At 38.3% G+C, this 18178-nt stretch overlaps 1 protein-coding gene and 1 long non-coding RNA gene across 6 annotated transcripts in view; one reads left to right on the top strand and one right to left on the bottom strand.

Annotated features, from left to right (window-relative positions):
• The window catches only part of SLC24A2 (solute carrier family 24 member 2), a 119894-nt gene that overhangs the window by 19466 nt on the left and 82250 nt on the right, over positions 1–18178 (top strand). The gene's annotated exons all lie outside the window — the stretch shown is intronic.
• On the bottom strand, positions 5161–5784 carry LOC133278282 (uncharacterized). Its single transcript, XR_009746496.1, has 2 exons — positions 5668–5784; positions 5161–5366 (listed from the first exon to the last, which is right to left on the bottom strand). It is a non-coding gene; the product is annotated as an uncharacterized LOC133278282 (long non-coding RNA).

An 18178-nucleotide genomic window follows, 5' to 3' on the forward strand; every position in this document is an offset into this window, starting at 1 on the left:
AGTTTTTCTAGGCTTGAAAAATACAGAACTATTACCATAGGGTGTGTGCTATGCTCCTAATGTAAGAAGCTTTCTTAATTTCATGAAGCTGCGTAGGATTAATATAAAGCTTAGTGTTGAGCAGAATTGCTCATTTCTGTGAGCAGAAGTGTATAGAAAGTAAATCTGTGTTTATGAATTTTACTACTGGTAAAATGCCTCCCCATTTTCTGTGAAAAATTTTGCAGCATTATTCAACAAGTTTCAAAATATGGTACTACTATAGGCAAAATAGTACGTGCATGGGGTGAATTTATTGTTTGTAAAATGCACAAGATCTCAAAAAATAAATTATGTTTTCATGTGATTGAGCTGTGTGTGATGAGTGCTGGCAGTCCTTCTGTGGACCTTTGGTGTCAGTTTTGTTGGTTTTGGTTAGATCCACTTGGGTCTTGTATGCCCAGGCCAACATGAACACTTCAAATTGGAATTTAGGAGGAAAAGTTTGATTGAGAGCAGAAGATTAGATGTAACACTGAAAAGTTAGGCTCCTTGTCAGCAGAAAGAGTCATGTTTCTGATGTTTCCCAGTCTCTTTCTTTAGCAAGTTTGTTACTATCTCCAGCACAGCACATATGCCAGTGATACGCTTGTCATGAAGTCAACTTCTTTTAGTAATGCTACTATTGTAAAAAATCATAGTCAAGGTACGAGGAGCGACTCCGTTTGGTCAGAGGTAGATCCAGTCAACCATGTGTGGTTCAGGACTTTCTGTGACAGTTGGCTGTTTTCATCACATAAAAGTTCATGGCCTGATTTTTTTCACTGTTTCACCAGTTATGAGTTTATTGAAGTATAAGATATAGTTCATAAAAATGTGTATAAAGGGATATGTGGAAAGTAAAATAATAATTTTCTTTGTGCTGTGAGTCAGGGAAAAATAATGTGCAGCTTATATCAGGTTTCAACATAACTATATCTGAACAAAAATAAAAGGAACTCTACAGCCTTAAAGCATTAGCAAGTCTATTACTGTCCTAAATTATTCTTCTAACATACTATGGAATTAATCATGACTCACACATCAGTGGGTCACAAATTAGTAGACACAGAAATGAGAAATGGTTTGCCATTATAAAATACATATATCAAGAGTTGCTCAGGCCATTTTTAAGTGTCATATCAATCAGGAGTCTTGAGGTTAATAATTCTGCTCATGTTTTTAAAGAAAGAGCTAAGGACAATCAAGAGAGAGGTTCCAGTGTCAGCTTTGACAGTCATGTATAGGTGCGCAGATGCATTGGGTCCAAGGTGCAGCTTGGGTATGCTGGCTCTCCATCAGTATAGTTGAGAAAAGTACATATTTACAGTATGCCTAGGGCATTTAATCTCTGTATAATGACAGCAGAGGATTTCTGGCTACCACAGAGGAGAAATCAGCATAGCCAAATGTGTGGGCATTCCTGCTGTGATGTGTTCCCATTACAGATATGTGCTAGTTCTTGAGCAGAGAAGGACATAACTAATAGAACAGTCTCTTCCTTTTTTTTATGTCTGTATTTAAATCTGTGATACAGCATCTGGTTCTTAGAGGACACCTCCTGTGGAAGAATTTGTAAAGGTCACAGAGATAAAAGCAGAGATGCTACTCATCACACTTGCCCCAAATAAATGTGGTGCTACAGTAACAATATTACCAGTTCTTCCACAAGTAAAAACTTTTTGTGTGCATTAAGAGACTGAAATCAGAAAGACAATATGTAATAGTGTCATCTGGTGACCTTTTGGATTGTGGAGTCAAAATATGTTATTCACAAAAGACATTTCATTTAGAAACACACACACAAAAAAACCCTTTAAACTTAATTTTTTAAACACCCTCAAAGTTCAGATTTACCAACAGTGTATATTGTATGTTGTTTCAGCCCATTAGAGATAGCTGAGGATATGCTCTTTCAGCATGGCTATAAAATGCTTCAGGTTGGTTGTTCCTCTAGAGATACTGACATTGAAAATGTTGAACAATTTTTGCATATCCTAATAGGCTATGTGGCTTCTCTTTTCAGCTGTGAACTGCGGTACCCAAACGGTTTGATGATGAGATGGGATTATTGTTAAAACACTGTTTCTCCAGTAAGAGGGATGACACCTATTGTAACAGGCCAGCCTCGCTGTTGTTGATAGAGCTGTTTCATCATGGCATTTGTCACAGGGCTTGATCTCCTGTGGGAGCAGCAAATTCTCCACATTGCTGCAAGCCATGGCATGCAGTCTCGTGTTTGATCCTTACTTAATGGGCTTAAGATCCTGTTCAATTTCTCAGCTGAAAAGAGCAGCAATAAAATATAAATACAGGCCCCTAGTTTTGTAGGGGGAATAGCTTGGAAGTATGTCTTTGTGTCCTAGCTGTGCCTCCTCAGAGCAAAGATAAGAAACCTGGTTATGTGTCTTGCTCAACAGTGGCTCAGATAATGAAGGATCATCTTAAATATTTTTTTCTAGATATATTTCTGCTTTTCTCCTCGTTTGTGCTTTTGGGGAGAGGGGCAGGAAGGAGATACAGTTGTTTCTATTAGAGCTCAAAGTAGTAGAAAACTAGTGCATGTACACTGTAGTTATAATGTAGTATGGTATCACATTTCCTTCCCAGTAATTAGTTACATGTAACGAGAAACATGCTTCACTTTACTATGCAGATAATTAGTTACCCAGACTTTAGGCCAGAAGGTAATAAATCTTGGCACAGATCAGTCATCACGTACATCACGCAGAACAAATAAGTTGTTGTAAATACCCAGATGTATGTTGGATGATTTTCAGTAAGTTACCAAAGCTGCAGACAAAAAGATAAATATACAGATAAATAAGTACTTTTAGCAGGCAGACTGTACTCACAAAGAGTATGTTTTTAATTTCTGGCAGCAGTAAAAAGAAATACTCCAGGGCACTCACCAGCAAAAGTATTTTGCTCTTCAAGACCTTAAATTCTGGGAGTCAGATGCCAACATTGTATTTTCTGAGCTTGAAAGACAAGAATATTATCATTTCAGTTTTTAGCTTTTTTAATTATTATTATTGAAGGAATCTGATTGTATATATTCTGCCTCTGAGCACACAGAATGTAAGCAAGCTTACTGAAATAAACAGCTTTCCTTATAATGAGGTTCTGCATGTAGAATCACACCAGAGATGAGGCTGATACTACTTCTGGAGATTGTCCAGTCCCAGCCCACCTCAGGCAGGCTCAGCTACTGCAGGTTGCTTAGGGTCGCACCTGGTTGTGTTTGGATATGTCCAAGGAGGGAGGCCCATGGGAAACCTGTTCCATTGTTTGACCACCCTCATGGCAGAAGAAATTTCTTGTATTTCAGTCTGTGCCATTGCTTCCTGTCCTTTCAGTGGGCACAACTGAAAAGGATCTGGCCCCTTTGCACCCTCCTGCGAGGTATTTACACAGCATGTGAGCTCTTCCTGAAACTTCTCCATCTTGATGAGCCCTAGCTCTTTCAGCCTCTCCTCCTATGACATGGTCTGGTCTACATACTACCCCAAACATCTGGAATGATACACAGGCAACTATTTTTCTTTTGTATGAGCAAATTCAGGAATTCTTCAGACTGAAAGTGTCAATATTTTAGGTCATTATTTTTGTATCTGATTATTAATTTTTTGTGGGTTGTCTGAGATCACCATTAATTTTATAAAGACACCCCTCACATTTGTTTTATACATGAGATAAAAAGGAAGCAAGAAATTAAATCAAGATGAGTCACATACACAGTCCCTGCATCAAGGTAGCTAATTGTGTATCAGGCAAAATTCTTGTTAGTAACCTCAAAGTCTGCTTTTTAGTCACTTTGCAGAAAGAATGGGCAGTGTGTGTTTGTATGCTGTGTATTATGTGTTACAGATACTCTCTTCCTAGATCGGTGTTCTGGATTTTGCAGATTAAATTCTTTCTGATGTATTTCATTTTAAATAGCTTCAGAAAGGGAAACCCTGCTCTGCACAGAGCTAAGTTTGAGGGAATGATACAGAGAGTTGCTTTAACATTGGTTTCCTGGACTCCTTACTGCCTACTTAACACACCTTAGAGAAAAATCACACACAAAAAAAGGGAGTGTCTAGAAGAAACGGAAGAACTTATTAATTGTTGTCCCTGAAGAGCATGGTATAAGCCAAAGGAGAGCAACCTCTGGTGTCCCACAAGTGGAGAATGGGGCACTTTTCTCATGGGGTTATGAGGTAAAAGATGATTCGTGAAAACACTTGAGACATGCCACTTTTTAATAGCACAAACCTGTTCCTACAGATCAGTTTGGCTGCCTTGCTCAGGACAGCCTCATGGCTTCCTCTTGCTGGAGAAACTCCGAGTAGTGCAGAGATGCCAGAAAGTCCAGGAGAGCAAAAACCAAGGTGTTCTAAAGTACCACTAATGCCAAATTCTAGAGAGTTTGCATTGTAGAGGTACTTCAATATCTCTTATTTTGGCGCATAAGCCTGGTATAAAGTATCCTTGAGATTATGAAGAAACAGTGTTAATGGACACAAAACCTACTTTTACTTTATGTGTGAGTATATCTAAAACCAGGCAGTCTAGGGTCAAAATTTGTGAAATTTGGCTTTCTTAATTGTAGACTCAGGTTTTAAAGACTGTTGACACAAGGTGAAGGTTTTTGAGAAGTTTTGATAGGTGTTACTTAGCAGGGTGCATTCATTGTCCATCACAGTAGGAGCTTTGTGATCTGCCCACAGAAACAGGCAGCTCTATTGCGCCACCTGTTTTCTGTTATGAAACTGCTTTCTGCAGTAGGCACATGTACTTTGGCATATTTGTTTTGCTGTTGCTTGATTCCAATGAAGCCTCCTGTGTGCAAGATAAAAGCAAAGCACGTAAAATTTATGCGTAATGATGAATAAATGGATTATTCCAATGAGACATGAGGAAATACGGTTTTAATGATAATAAATGAAACTAATGATAATGATAATAAAAAAAACTATGAACCATGTGAAAAATATTTATGCCCAATGCAAACAGTTAAGACTTTGCTGGTAGAATCTTACCTTAGTACCTGTCCAGCTATAAGAGAAAACAGATGAAACTATGATGTGACCGTGTTCTGGGAATTATGTTAAGAAATTATTTTTCCCATTCTGAAGTCACATAGAGAAACACCAATCTCTGCTGAACTTTTATTCAGGCACAACGTAAAGAAGATCAAAAGAAGCTGTTTGATTTCTTCAGATTGCCATTATGAGCTGGCAGCACTACCTTGTCACAGTGGAAGCCAAACACCTTTTCTGTGAGCAATATCTGAGGTATTAACTAGGACTGACTGAAGGGATCAGTGACATCTCATCAAGAACTTGGACTTCCAAGAAACTCTGAACAGCATTAAAATTCAGTCATCTCCCCCATTTTTTGCTGAAACTACTAGTAACAGAGCCTGTTTCTGAGCAACTGATACTTTTTTCACATGAATTGAAAATAAGTTTATTATCACCTTTGTTTTACCAGCTGCTTGTTCCTCAACACATTTATTCTGTGTGCCTCACTGATTTTTGAGATTTTCTTCTTAGAATGAGCCCCCTCCCCCTTTTATATTTCCCTGCAGTTACAGAAGCTTTTTCAATTTGAAGGGCAATAAAAATGCATAGAAGATCACATCATCTTGCTTGCACTTACAGCAAGGTGAGATTGGTGTGGCATAAGACTCCTCCAGTACTGGTATTGTGATCTGAGTTTCTTTACATCCCACAAAGAGAAGTAGATGCACCTACAGTGGATATGTAAAAAAAATATTGCTGAATTACACCCAGGAAATACTTTTTCTATTATGTACTGTGGGAAATTACAGATCTTGATCAGAGGTTGACTGCGGTATTTAGACAGATGCACCCCATCTCACTCACATGACAAAAGTTTATTTAAAATTCTTTATTCACTGCAAATAATGAGGTTTCAGTCAATTTTAGGGCTAATCTCCAAATAAATTTTCTAGGAAAATATTTATCTTTATTTTTTTTTATTCTTAGATTTGGTGGCTAAACCTAAATAATGAATTAATTAAACAGCCCTAGCATCAGCTGCTTCCCTTCCATTTACTGGACCATGTCTGACACTCCGTAAACATGAAGATCTTTTGAAAGAGACAAATATCTGGGCAGGTATGTGAGACATGAGGTGAGGTGTAGTGGAGGGCTGCATCCCACTTTTTTGAGGTCCACTTTGTTCATTACCCCAGTAAGGCTCTTTACAAGCAGCAGTACAAACAATACTCAGAAGAGTGACCAAGGTTACCAGTAAGGGATTGAACTCTGTCTGGGAGTCTTTAGCCAGCAACCATGATAGTTATGTAGGACATGGATTTCAGCCTAATCACAGAATCACAGAATGGTTTGTGTTGGAAGGAGTCATCTAGTTCCACCTCTCCCCTCCCCTGCCATCAGCACGGACACCCTCCAGTAGACCAAGTTGCGCATTGGTATGAAGCCTTAAACCTGACCAAATTTCAGTTATTGCAAGAAACCGGTGAATACCTTCAGTATCCTAATAGCAGAGTCACAAGGTTTTCAATTACCACCCCCTTCATTCCACAGCAGAAAGCACTTCACATCACAAGGAGTAGAAAGGATTAAAACAATTGAATTGTAATGAGCGACTGCCAAATGCACTGTAAATGATCAAGAGGGAGCAGGAATAGAAAAAGGAGCTGGAAGGCACTGTAGCATTGCCATTTTCTATCTGCCATTCACTGATGATAGAAGATGTCCTAAATCTTTATAAAACAAAACTCATTTACCAAAGATTTAAGTAGGATGAATGGCAGGTGTCAAACAAAAGGGTTAATTGCAGTTTCTAATGAGTTGCTTAGGAATAGGGAGGAACAGGCAGTAGCTGCTGTGAGCTTGACTGAAATAGACAAACAAAACAGTTTACTTATTTCAGGTTTTTCTACTCATATCTTTATGCCTATGTACTAAACATAGATGTATTTATATTAAATTGTCTTAAGATGCACCAGCACATAAACTTCCATAGGAATCACAGCACACTCAGTGCTAGGACACAGTGCAGAGAGCGGTGAAAGCTGTGGTTTGCTGATGTCTGTTGCACTAGTATCTAGTGCGTTGTAGGGGTTTCAGTTATCTTCAGGAACTGCTGTGGCACTGCAGTGTTCTTTGCATTCAGTAGTCAAGGGGCATTTTTAAAATGGTAGTCTGGTTCAAATATGGTTAGATTTTAGTTTTTCTTGCAAGATTTATCTGTGTAGGAGTCCTCACTGAATTGCAATTAACTAAGCACTTTGCATACATTATGTTTGTGCTGCATACAGTAGGGTTGTATGGGGTTGTTACTCAGCAAAAGCAGCAGAAACATATCTGTTCTACCACACACTGTCATAATATGGATTGTGAAGGAAGAGCACTTTGCAACCAGGCATACTTGCTCTTTGTAAGACCAATCTCTTCTACTCTGTGGGTTTATACAGCCAAAGGCAAGTTGCTTTAGATGATAGGCCAGTGTAAAGGCATTCAGTTAAACCTGCTGTAAACAGGCTTGCTGCAGAAACCTGCCCAGAAGCAGTGGAGGTGTAGTATTTTGCCTTTGTGTCTCACTGTAAGATAAAGGCAATAATGGATGGTGTTAATAATGCATTAAGTGTATGTGAAATGTACCTGACTGAAATGTGTACGTACCTGACTGAAATTGTTTGGCAAAAAGTCATTTTTTGACAAGACCTAAGTATTATTGGGTCTTGTGTTTATTTCTTCTCTCTTGGAAGCACTCAACATATCTGTGAAGAAGGTTCTCATAAATCCAGCTAGCTATTTGATGATTCTCTGGGTAGAAAATAATCTTTCTGTTCTCCCAGGCAGAAAGTGGTCTTTCATCCTATATAGAGAAAGGTGATAGAAAAATGGAGACATTCAAAGCAATACTACAAAACCTTCAATTTGTGACCCTATCACAGTCCTTACTAGACTTTAATCCTTTTACATTCTTATAGGAGGCTTTTGAGACTTGTGTATGATAGCTTAGGCATAGAATGAAGGGAAATATGACAGTGAAGACAACTTTATATAGGGAAACCTCCTCTCTTGGTTCAAGAAAAACAGTTTTCCAAGGAGAAGGTATTTGAGTCCTGAAACCAAGAGTGAATAAACAGGTGGGGCATAGTGCCCATGCCCTTTCTCAGAGTCATATTCTCTAGTAAACAAGTCGATAAATGAAACAGAACTTCGTTTATGTATTGACAAAATAAAAGATTTTGTGGGATGCCAGTTAATGTGTGGGAGCATGAATGGTTAATGTTTGCAGAAGTTATTCTGAAAAGCAGGTCACTAAGGCTGTGTGTTTAGAAAAGCATAGTTAGACAAAGCAGCTGGAACCTCTGAGCTCATGTGTGTAGTCTGCAAATCGCTGTGGGAACAAACTGAAGAAATTATAGTGTGTGTATCTTTTGAAGCAAGGAAGATACAGAGTAAACCTATTTCTGAGTCAAAGGTACTTTTTTGATGAACAAGTTTTATTTATTGTGTAGTCTGGGGGCACAGCCCAGTTCCAGATGTTTTAATCAGTCCCCAGACCCTACATCATCTTATTCTATGCAAAAATTTGCAAAGCAATGGTGAATCATGGACAATTAATTTTAAGGAACCCAGACACATGGATAATTCTTCCTTTGTCATATTAAAAGCTTAGAAAGCCTAGTAATTACTCCAAGTAAGTATCTACATGACAGTTAGAAATTCAGAGCTGAATTGTTTTGGTAACCAGTAGGTATCCTCATATCTTTCTGGTACCTGCTGGTTAATAAAACATTTCAGCGCTGTGAAGGGAGGGAAGATCATATTTCATTGAATGTTCAATTGTGAGCAGGCCAGTAGGTCCTTATGATTCAAAGCAAAGCTGTCTTTTCACTGACATGCCAAGTCTTTCTGTAGAAACACTACTTCTTCCAGTCATCCAGCAGGAAGCAGAAATACTTGATTTAATATTGTTTGACTTTTTTCTTGCTTCAGGCACCTCTCTTCACCTTACGAAGATTTGTCATTAAGCAGCACTGTTATGTAAACTGTTGCATTGTACTTTATTGAGTGGAGCTCAGTTACACAGCTTTCAGCCATCATTCCTGGTATCTGAACAAGGACAGCATTCTGTAGGTTTAGCTTGGAATGGAATTGTTGCCACCATGACAAGTGGTTACTTGTTATTTAATTAAATTCTATATTTGGCCACACTATTAATTGGCAAGAGTAATTCTTTGACAAAGTCAACCAACTACTGAGTAATTACTGAGTCTCTCAATAGAAACAATTACATTTTTAATCATTACATTGCTGCATTACAGTACCTGTCATCTCATTTGGGTACTGTGCTAATTTTAGCCATTAGATAAGCCAGCTATGATTCCTTTATATTCATGAGCTGATTCTGTTGAAAATTTTCATATCATTTAATCGTTCTTAGGTAAGTGATGTTAGCCAAGACTGAATTTCTGAACTATAGTGTTTGTTGCTAGAGAAGTTAGATAGGTAGAGTTAGTTAGGTAGACCTGCACCCTATTGAATGGGGTTTAGGTACCTAAGTATACAATTTTAGTAGAATCATAGAATACCAGGTTGGAAGAAACCTCAAGGATCACGTGATCCAACTTCTCTTGGATTGACGATTTTGGTGATTTTCATAATGTTTACTCATCTTGGAAGCAGATAACACCAGTGCTCCTGAACTGCAGGTCTGCACATGTATGTAACTCTTCTCTGTCAGTGGCATTCAGTAACTGAGCAGCTAGCTTGTATATCACCTAGACATGGTATGGAAACTCAGCCATCCTCTGATATACTACCTGAGGTGTCTCTTTGTGGAAGACTTATGGGTTAGCCAACACACGTATGAGAGGACTGGGCTTCTCACAAAATGAACTACCTCAAAGGTTTTCGAGATCCAGCTGGACACAGCCTGAGCACCTGGCACTGAATGCAGTGTTGCACTTCCTTCAAGCATGAATTTGACCTGGAGACCTCCCTAGGCCCTTTGCAGCTCAAATGGTTCTGTAACGTCATTGGAATTCAGTGTCTGCAAGAAGCAAGCTGCAGATCTAACTAAAATTTGGCCTGTAGCACATCAGTGCTGTCTCTGTTGTCTCTCAGGAGAGCATTTTAACCATTGGGCTGTAGGCTCAAACAAACCATTGAGGGCCACACTTCTGCTTCTCTGAGGGAAGGCCTGCCACTGATTTTCTGATGCAAGGATGAAGCATGGAGCAGTCTGACTTCGGGCTTGCAGCAAGGACTTCCCTGTTTGGTAGAGAGGACTCCCAACATGGCGCATGTCTTACGCATCTTATTCATCTTATTCATATAGATTCATATTCATTTCAAAGGATTTTGAATTCTTAATTTTCATGAACCTGGATTGCTCTGTTTCTAGGCAAGGAAGAGGCAGAAGAGGGGAAAAAAACAGTGATGTCAACACAAGGTCAAGAGCCTATGCATGTATTTTTCCTGGGGACCTCAACAGCAGTAGCAGTGGTGATTGTGTGGTGTCTGTAAGCTCTAAAATAGCTCACAACACCACGGTGTGGGCACTTGGGCACTGAAATGTGGCAGAATCAATAGAAGTGGCCTTTCAGCATGCAGTAGCAATGCCTACCCAGCTATCTCAGAGCAATTGCTTACATTCAGGAGCCAGCCATGAGCTGGGGCATACAAGTAAAAAGGTGTGCCTTCTTGCTACCTGGGTTGAGGTACTGAAATCTTCCTCTGCCTATGTCCATAGCCACACTGTGTCCTGTTGCCTGTATCAGGAGATTCCCTGCTTAGGGTCCTGGGCTGAGTGAGACCCCATTTTGAGGCACTTGTTTCCTGCACTGAATGGAAAGACCATGGACCTCAGTTAGGAATTCAGTTCCAGATTTATGTGTTCACTGGGCTGAAGATTTTCTTGGAGCTGTCCCCAAGTCTGTATAAGTCTCTGCTATGTTTCTGCTCAGTGTGTATCAGAATACAGTTCTTTTGCTAAGCAAAAACTATTGACATGAAGGTAAAGAAGGATGTACAAACAGAGGTTACTGAGGGTGACGTTAATTTCTGTGACTGCTAAGTCTGCAGAGAAAGAACAGATTTTTGGGGATTCTTTATTAATTTCAGGTAGGATGGCTTCAGATAGTTCACAATGGCATTTTCTGCTACACTGCTGCTGGCAGTGTGCAGGATAATTTAAATTAGTACTCCTTTTCCAAGAAAAGAATGACATATTTAATTCCAGAAGTTCTTGGCTCACTTGTGGGCTATATTTTTAACTGAGGATTTTCCAAATTCTGAAAATTATCAATATGGGTATTTATGAGTAATTTCTGTATATCTAAAGTATAAGCAGAATTCTTTGTAGGATGGTAAAAAGGCTAAGCATGTTTTGCATTTACAGTTATGATTATCTAATGTCATGTTTACTTTATTTCCTTGGTCTTTAAGTTGTCACTCGTAATTTATGGACTCAAAATTGCAAGTGAAAAGTGTTCATTTACCTAATGTTACTGTGCGCACACACACTTTTTATCTACAGAATAGCATAGGTGTTAAGTAAAATAATTTATTCAGGGTAAAGTCATTTTGCCATAAAAAACTTAGAGTGCTTCGTGTGATTTTCCAATTTATATTCATTGCCTGTAATAGACCTATGCAGATAATGAATTTGTTCCTGTTATTGAAACACTGGCAGTAAAATATTCTTCTATTAGTAAGATTACTATCATCTATTATATTAGACAATATGTTGCAACAATACAGCTGATTAGGGCTTGACTTCTTTTATAAACCATATTCTTAATTAAATATTTTAATATCATTAGGGTAAACTGATTCTAAATGAGTCAGTTGCTCAGATTCTGTAAGCTATTTAATTTTTTGGAAGGGTTTGGTTTTTTTTTTTAAATATCAAGTGTTCTTTGGGATCTCTTTACCAAGGGAATTAGTTTAAAGAGAATTAAAATGAATAAGGTGACTTTAAAATGGCAAAACGCACAATAATCCATGGATTCCTAATCCACACAGAAATTAGCACTCTCCCCTCTTTCTCAGGAAAGATTTAGCAGCAGGTTGCTATAGCCAGAATTCCTAAGTCATTGTCTTTTACAGTGTCTGTTGCATGCAGCTAGTGCATTCTGAGATGTTACCATAAATAATTGTCTGTGTGCAGCTCCTTGTGGCAGTGCTCACCGTGGCACCACAGTGCACCTGGTGTATGTAGTGGGCTTCCATTTACTACAAAGCTCCCCATTAACAGCTCAGCTGGTGCACTGGTTCACTTTTTCTTCTAGAGATATGAAATGCCATTTTTCCTAACAACTGAAATAAGATGTGAGTATCCACATAAGAGACTCTCCCCTTTCTTCTCACTTTGCCTATCTTTTTATCACCTGGACAGTCATGCTGAGGATTGATTGAAGCTTTAGGCTTTGCAGCAAGGTATAGATGACACGTTACAACTACTGGGGTGGAAACTATTACGTGTTGCTAAGCTGGGTCTGTGCAGTATCCGGTACTGCTTCAAAATGATAGTATTTTAACTCAGTTCATGCTTTCTTACTTTCAGATTCAGCAATATGCAAGAGTGGTTATTAGTGCATTTTGTATCCCTTTTGTGAAATAACACTAAGGATCAATTTGTTCCAGTGATGCAGCATTTTGATAGGCTGAGAAAGTTGGGGCTGTTCAGCCTGGAGGAGAGAGGCTGCGTGGAGACCTCATAGCAGCCTTTCAGTACCTGAAGGGGGCCTATAGGGATGTAGGGGAGGAACTGTACATTAGGGACTGTAGTGATGGGACAAGGGGTAACGGGTTAAAACTTAAACAAGGGAAGTTAGATTGGATATAAGGAGGAAATTCTTTCCTGTTAGGGTGGTGAGGCACTGGAATAGGTTGCCCAGGGAGGTTGTGAATGCTCCATCCCTGGCAGTATTCAAGGCCAGGTTGGACGAGGCCTTGGGTGATATGATTTAGCGTGAGGTGTCCCTGCCCATGGCAGGGGAGTTGGAACTAGATGATCTTAAGGTCCTTTCCAACCCTAACTATTCTATGATTCTGTGATTTTAGTGGCTTCTGTCGAATAACAACATTAGGAGTTTGATACAGATTTGAGTCAGCAAAATGTCTCTTTGCCTGATCTCATGGGAAGTTCTAGAGAAAGGGAGCTGAGCAAGTATGGTCAGAAAGCCATTGCACAGTGATTAATGTAGTTGTACTTGAAGCTCACTGTAAATGTAATGAAAGATTAAATCAGAATCTCTTTCTCCAGTCCTTGAAAAACAATAAAAGACCCTCGAAACCATTATTTTCACAAAGAAATGTTCATGGGCCATGATTTCTGCCTTGGGGATTTAATTCTTTCATTCTCCTGGCTCTAGAGACTGTCCTTGTTTCACCACTCCAAGCTATTCTAGCTTTTTTTGTCAACTCTGTTATAGCCTTGATACATGTTTTTCTGGCATTTTGAAAGAGTAAAGTGAAGGCACTGTTTTCTTGAAGTTTATGTCACTAGCTTAGCCAAAAATTTACTTATCATGCCATCATGTCGCATTATCACATTGCAGTGCTGCTGCTGGCAAAGAATCTAAAGGCAGAAGTAGTGAAAGAAGTAAATATGCTCTTTCCCCTCAAATATACGTGTTAATTTTAAGCAGAGATTTTTCTTCTATTCTTGCTTAAAAGTAATTTTCAGTCAAAGATTAAAAAGAAATTAATTAGACATTGAAATAACTTCATAGGAATGCTGTGAATGGGTGAGTAAATTGCATCATCAAGTTTTTTACTAGTAAGTAGCATCCTTCTTCAAAAAATAAGTGAAAAAAAAATGGAAGAAAATGGGTAGACACTGCTACACAGTGAAGACTGGCAACATCTGATCTCTGAGCTGCAGGGGTTGAACTTTTGCTCCCTTCTGGAGGTGGGGAGGGAGAAGAGGAAAAAAAAAAGTAGTTGAAGGCTCTCCTGATAAAACTTCACCCTTTACTTTTCCTTTTTTTTTTTTTTTTTTTTTCTGAGAGATGAGACCTAAGAGAACAATCTCTGAAGAAGCAACTGCGGAAAGCAGGGAAAGAAGAATACTTGGCCAATGGAGGAAGAAATATTCTCTTTTGCAATTTAATGTCACATGTCCAGTTCTTCCAAAAGCTACATCTGCTTGAACCTTCATAGGTGCTACTTCTGAAGTTTTAAACTTCTACCTTACCAGAAATTTGAGGGGAAATTGCCTGAGCTTTTTTTGGGAGATACAAAGGTTTCTGAATCATAAACCTGCCTGCAACATAAATTATGAGCACCCTTGGATTAGACTGCAGAAATGGCTGTGAAGGAGTTTAAAATGTCTACACTTGATATACTACTACTAGGTATCTTGCTACACAAGGCAAAATGCCAAGGTATAATGGATTTAAGGTGTCTTTAACCACTCAGACTCCTTAAGGAACCAGAGCTACATTTGAAGTTTAAAATACCATCTGGTTTATAGAGCTTAATGTTTGCCAGACCCCAATGGTATGACTCAGAATGGTGCACTGAATGCTCTCTTTGAAATAGGAAATCCATACTGGGGGGTGGTGGTGGTTTTGGTTTTTTTTTTTCTAATGAAGGGAGAATTAAAGAAATGATGACATCCTTATCTTTTAGTACTCTTTCAAGGTAGAGTTTCTTAGTGTCACTCTGACTTAAATCTAAGCAGCTTATGTTTAGTTAAGCATAAGGAGGTGCTTGCATTCTGGATTTGAATCATTACTGGATTTGAAGGATATTTTATAAAATTAACTCATTAGAACTAAATGGGGTTTTATGGGTTGGGTTTTTTCTTGCTTTGCTGTCTCTTTTCAAAACCATGGACAGCAGTGTGCACACATGTGCATGTGCGTGTGTGCTCATAGATGTGTGTTAGGCCAAGGGAGGAGTAGGGGGTTTGCTACGTCAGACATACAACTCTTAGAAGAGTTACTTAAATACTGTCATGGGTAGTCAAGTCAGTGCCCTCTCCTGCTGTTTTAGTAAAATGTTTTATTTTTCATTTGCATTTGAAGGTCAGTATTTCATAACGTATCTCCATGGTCATTTTGCATCTAAATTAATAGTTGCATTCTTACTAAGTATTACAGAAACCAAATTCCTTTATAAAATGCAAATTAAATAGTCTGGCTTCAAATGGAAACATTAGGGTAATATTTATTTGGACTGCCTGTCATACAATTTTTAGTTCTGCCATATGGGATTATTTGCTAAGTGGGTTTATTATGAGAATGCAGTAATTGAGTACTGTGTTGTCAAAGTATAATTTTTTAAGTAAATCATATCTCAGTTTTAATTTTTTGTGTAATTTTGTAATATTAATATGGCTAAGTATCTCAGTGAACATAGGTTCTGATAAATTAAATAAACTATTACATTTGCATACTAGACTTAGTCATCCACATGATTTCTAGAGGAATGAATGCTGTTGCATGTAGCAACTAAGTGCTGTTATAGTACTGTAAAGAATGCCTTTCACAATTGCTAGGATGTGAGGATTTAAAAAGCAGAGATATACATATAGACACCTGCTGAGTCCTTGAAGTTAACTGCCATCTTCCATGGCTTATGCACAAAATATACCATCTAGGCACTAGTAGAATGAACAAAAGTTTTACATAGCCAGGAAACACCATATAAACTTGCATTAGCTCAGGTTCTTACTTCACTTGCAGTTCTACTTCATTTGTAATAGTTCTGAATATAGTCAAAACCTGTTTCAGGGCAGAGGTGTCTGTTTCAAAGTTTTCATTTAGCCTACACAGAGAAAGCAATTGCATGAACCTTCTTGCTCTTCCATCCTGAAAATAAGCAGATTTCTCAAAGTAACATGTACCAATCACCAAAGTGCAAAAATTTGTTCATTTTCGATACTTTCTATTCTTTTTAGATAACTAGAAAGCTTTCTAAAGTATCCTTTCTGCCCAGAGTTCCTTCCTGGGAAACCATTTATCCCATTTCGTCGATCTTCTCTTCCTCACTTCTATGTTTTAAGTGGGGAAGAGAGACAATGAGATCCTATCCCGCCATGACTCTGCAAAAGTCTGTCAACAGCTACTGAATTGATGAATCACCTGTGGTTCAGTTAGCAACAGTTAGCTAGAAGGCATTTCTGACAAAAAAAAAAAAACCACCAAAAAATACGAGGTTTTGCTTATTAAATGCCTAAATAAATAAAAACCAAATTTTGCTTCATTCTAATATGAACTATTTTTGAGGGTGGGGTGTGTATCTGTATGTGTTGAAATTGCTACTGTGAATATCAACAGTTTCCATTTTATAATGGAGAATTTGATTACTTGCACATAACAAATGGATGAGATGATCTTTTGATAAATCCTAGTAAAATCAGAATCTTCTTCTAGATTTTCATCATTATATACTGCAAATACTTACTGCAAAACTTGATAACATAGCTTTGAGGTGGACTTCTATGTCCTGTTGCTTGCAATCAGAGGCAATTCTGTTATGCTGTGCTTTGTATACACTTGTCAAAGCCCCGGGGTAAAGGCAGATAGTGTTGGTGCTCAGGTTTTCACCACTCCCACGTATAGAAACCCCTCTCATTTCTAGACCAGTCATTTCCTTGGCCAGTTTCTCTTTTTGTTCTGTCTTTATTTCACTGATAGCTTTTTAAAATGCCTTTATATTCTTAATCTGACACTTTTCCGATATAGAAAAATCCAGTCCTGAAGTCTCCGCTTGTTTCCTGTTAAGCTGTGTGTCCTTCCCAGCACCTGCCACAGTCAGAACCCTTATTTCCTCTTGACATATATCTAGAGCTGTTTACCATCTTGCAGTTGAGCCTTTTTCAGTGCCTTTTTGATGGGCTGGCAATCTCTACTGGAAATACTTTTCCTGACACATCCTAGCATTTAGCTTTTCCACAGTGAAAATATGTTTCATGTGAGGTGTCTCTGCCCATGGCAGGGGGGCTGGAACTAGATGACCTTAAGGTTCTTTCCAACCCTAACTGTTCTATGATTCTGTGATTCTGTGTACATGGCTCATCATCATTCTGTGACAGAATATGACCTTTCTTCTTTTCCGTCATTTTTTACTGGTAAGCTCCTTGCTGACAGAAGACACTATGGAACAGTTATATTATTCCTTAATGAACTGTGATTTTCTAGATTTTGACCAGTTCCACATGATGGAGGTAATGGAATGCCTTTAAAAAACACCTTTCTGTATATGAACATAATGGTAGAAACTCATCCAAAATACGCAAGCTGCTTCTTAGCAATGTAATTCCAGCGATTTTCACTGTTCAGTTATGGTGGGTGAGTTCTGAAAGCAGATGGATATCCTTGCTTTAACAGCAAGTTAGTGAAAGCAATGAAGACTGAAGTTTGTCCATGGAGCAGAAAATCATTAGAAATCCTGATAAAAAATCCATTATAATTTTGTTAAATTTGAAAAATGTTTTAATAAAACAAGACTGCTGAGTTTACAGAGTTGGTGAACCACCATGTTTGGCTTCATCAGTGCTGAAGGGAGTAGAAATACTTAGGGAGTGAGATAGGGACAATATACCTTGATTTGCAGCTTTCTGCCTCAGGAAGTATCTGAGGGCAGATAGTGTACACAGAATGGTAGTTTTTTTGCCACTGTCTTCTCATGGGCTGTTGCTGCTGCTGTGTATTTCTTAACCAACATGTGCTTTTTTGCAAGTTGTAAATTAGGTCGTATTAAATGCTTTGAAAGCTTTACAGATGGTAAAAAAAATAATTAAAAAAAAGGGAAACTCATTTGTTAACACATTCACTCACTTTTTCATTAAGTCACAAAACAATTCAAGTAAAAAATACTTGAATACTAATGCCTGAGTATGTCTTTTTTAAGGCAACTTTCAGTAGCATTCTTTGAGTGTTCCATGTCTAATGAGGAACATCTATAATGTTTTCATCAAAGTAGAACAGACTGAAGTCAGTGCTGTCAGCCTGGGTGCCATATCTGCACAGTAAGAGGCACTTCATGACACAAGCACAGAAGGATGTGGACTCATTTCCAGTGCCCTGTTAGTACAAAGAACTCTTCAGTTAAATAGCTGATACTGCTAAAAGTGGTGTTGAAGCCTCAATATTCTACATGAAGTCCAGCAAATTACAAGATAATAAAAGACAGGTGAAAAAAGCTGT

This window comes from Pezoporus flaviventris, unplaced genomic scaffold (assembly GCF_033815535.1).
Source record: "Pezoporus flaviventris isolate CSIRO_AGI_PZ_B2104156 unplaced genomic scaffold, CSIRO_AGI_Pfla_v1 ptg000064l, whole genome shotgun sequence".
In the NCBI taxonomy this organism is placed as follows: Eukaryota; Metazoa; Chordata; class Aves; order Psittaciformes; family Psittacidae; genus Pezoporus; species Pezoporus flaviventris.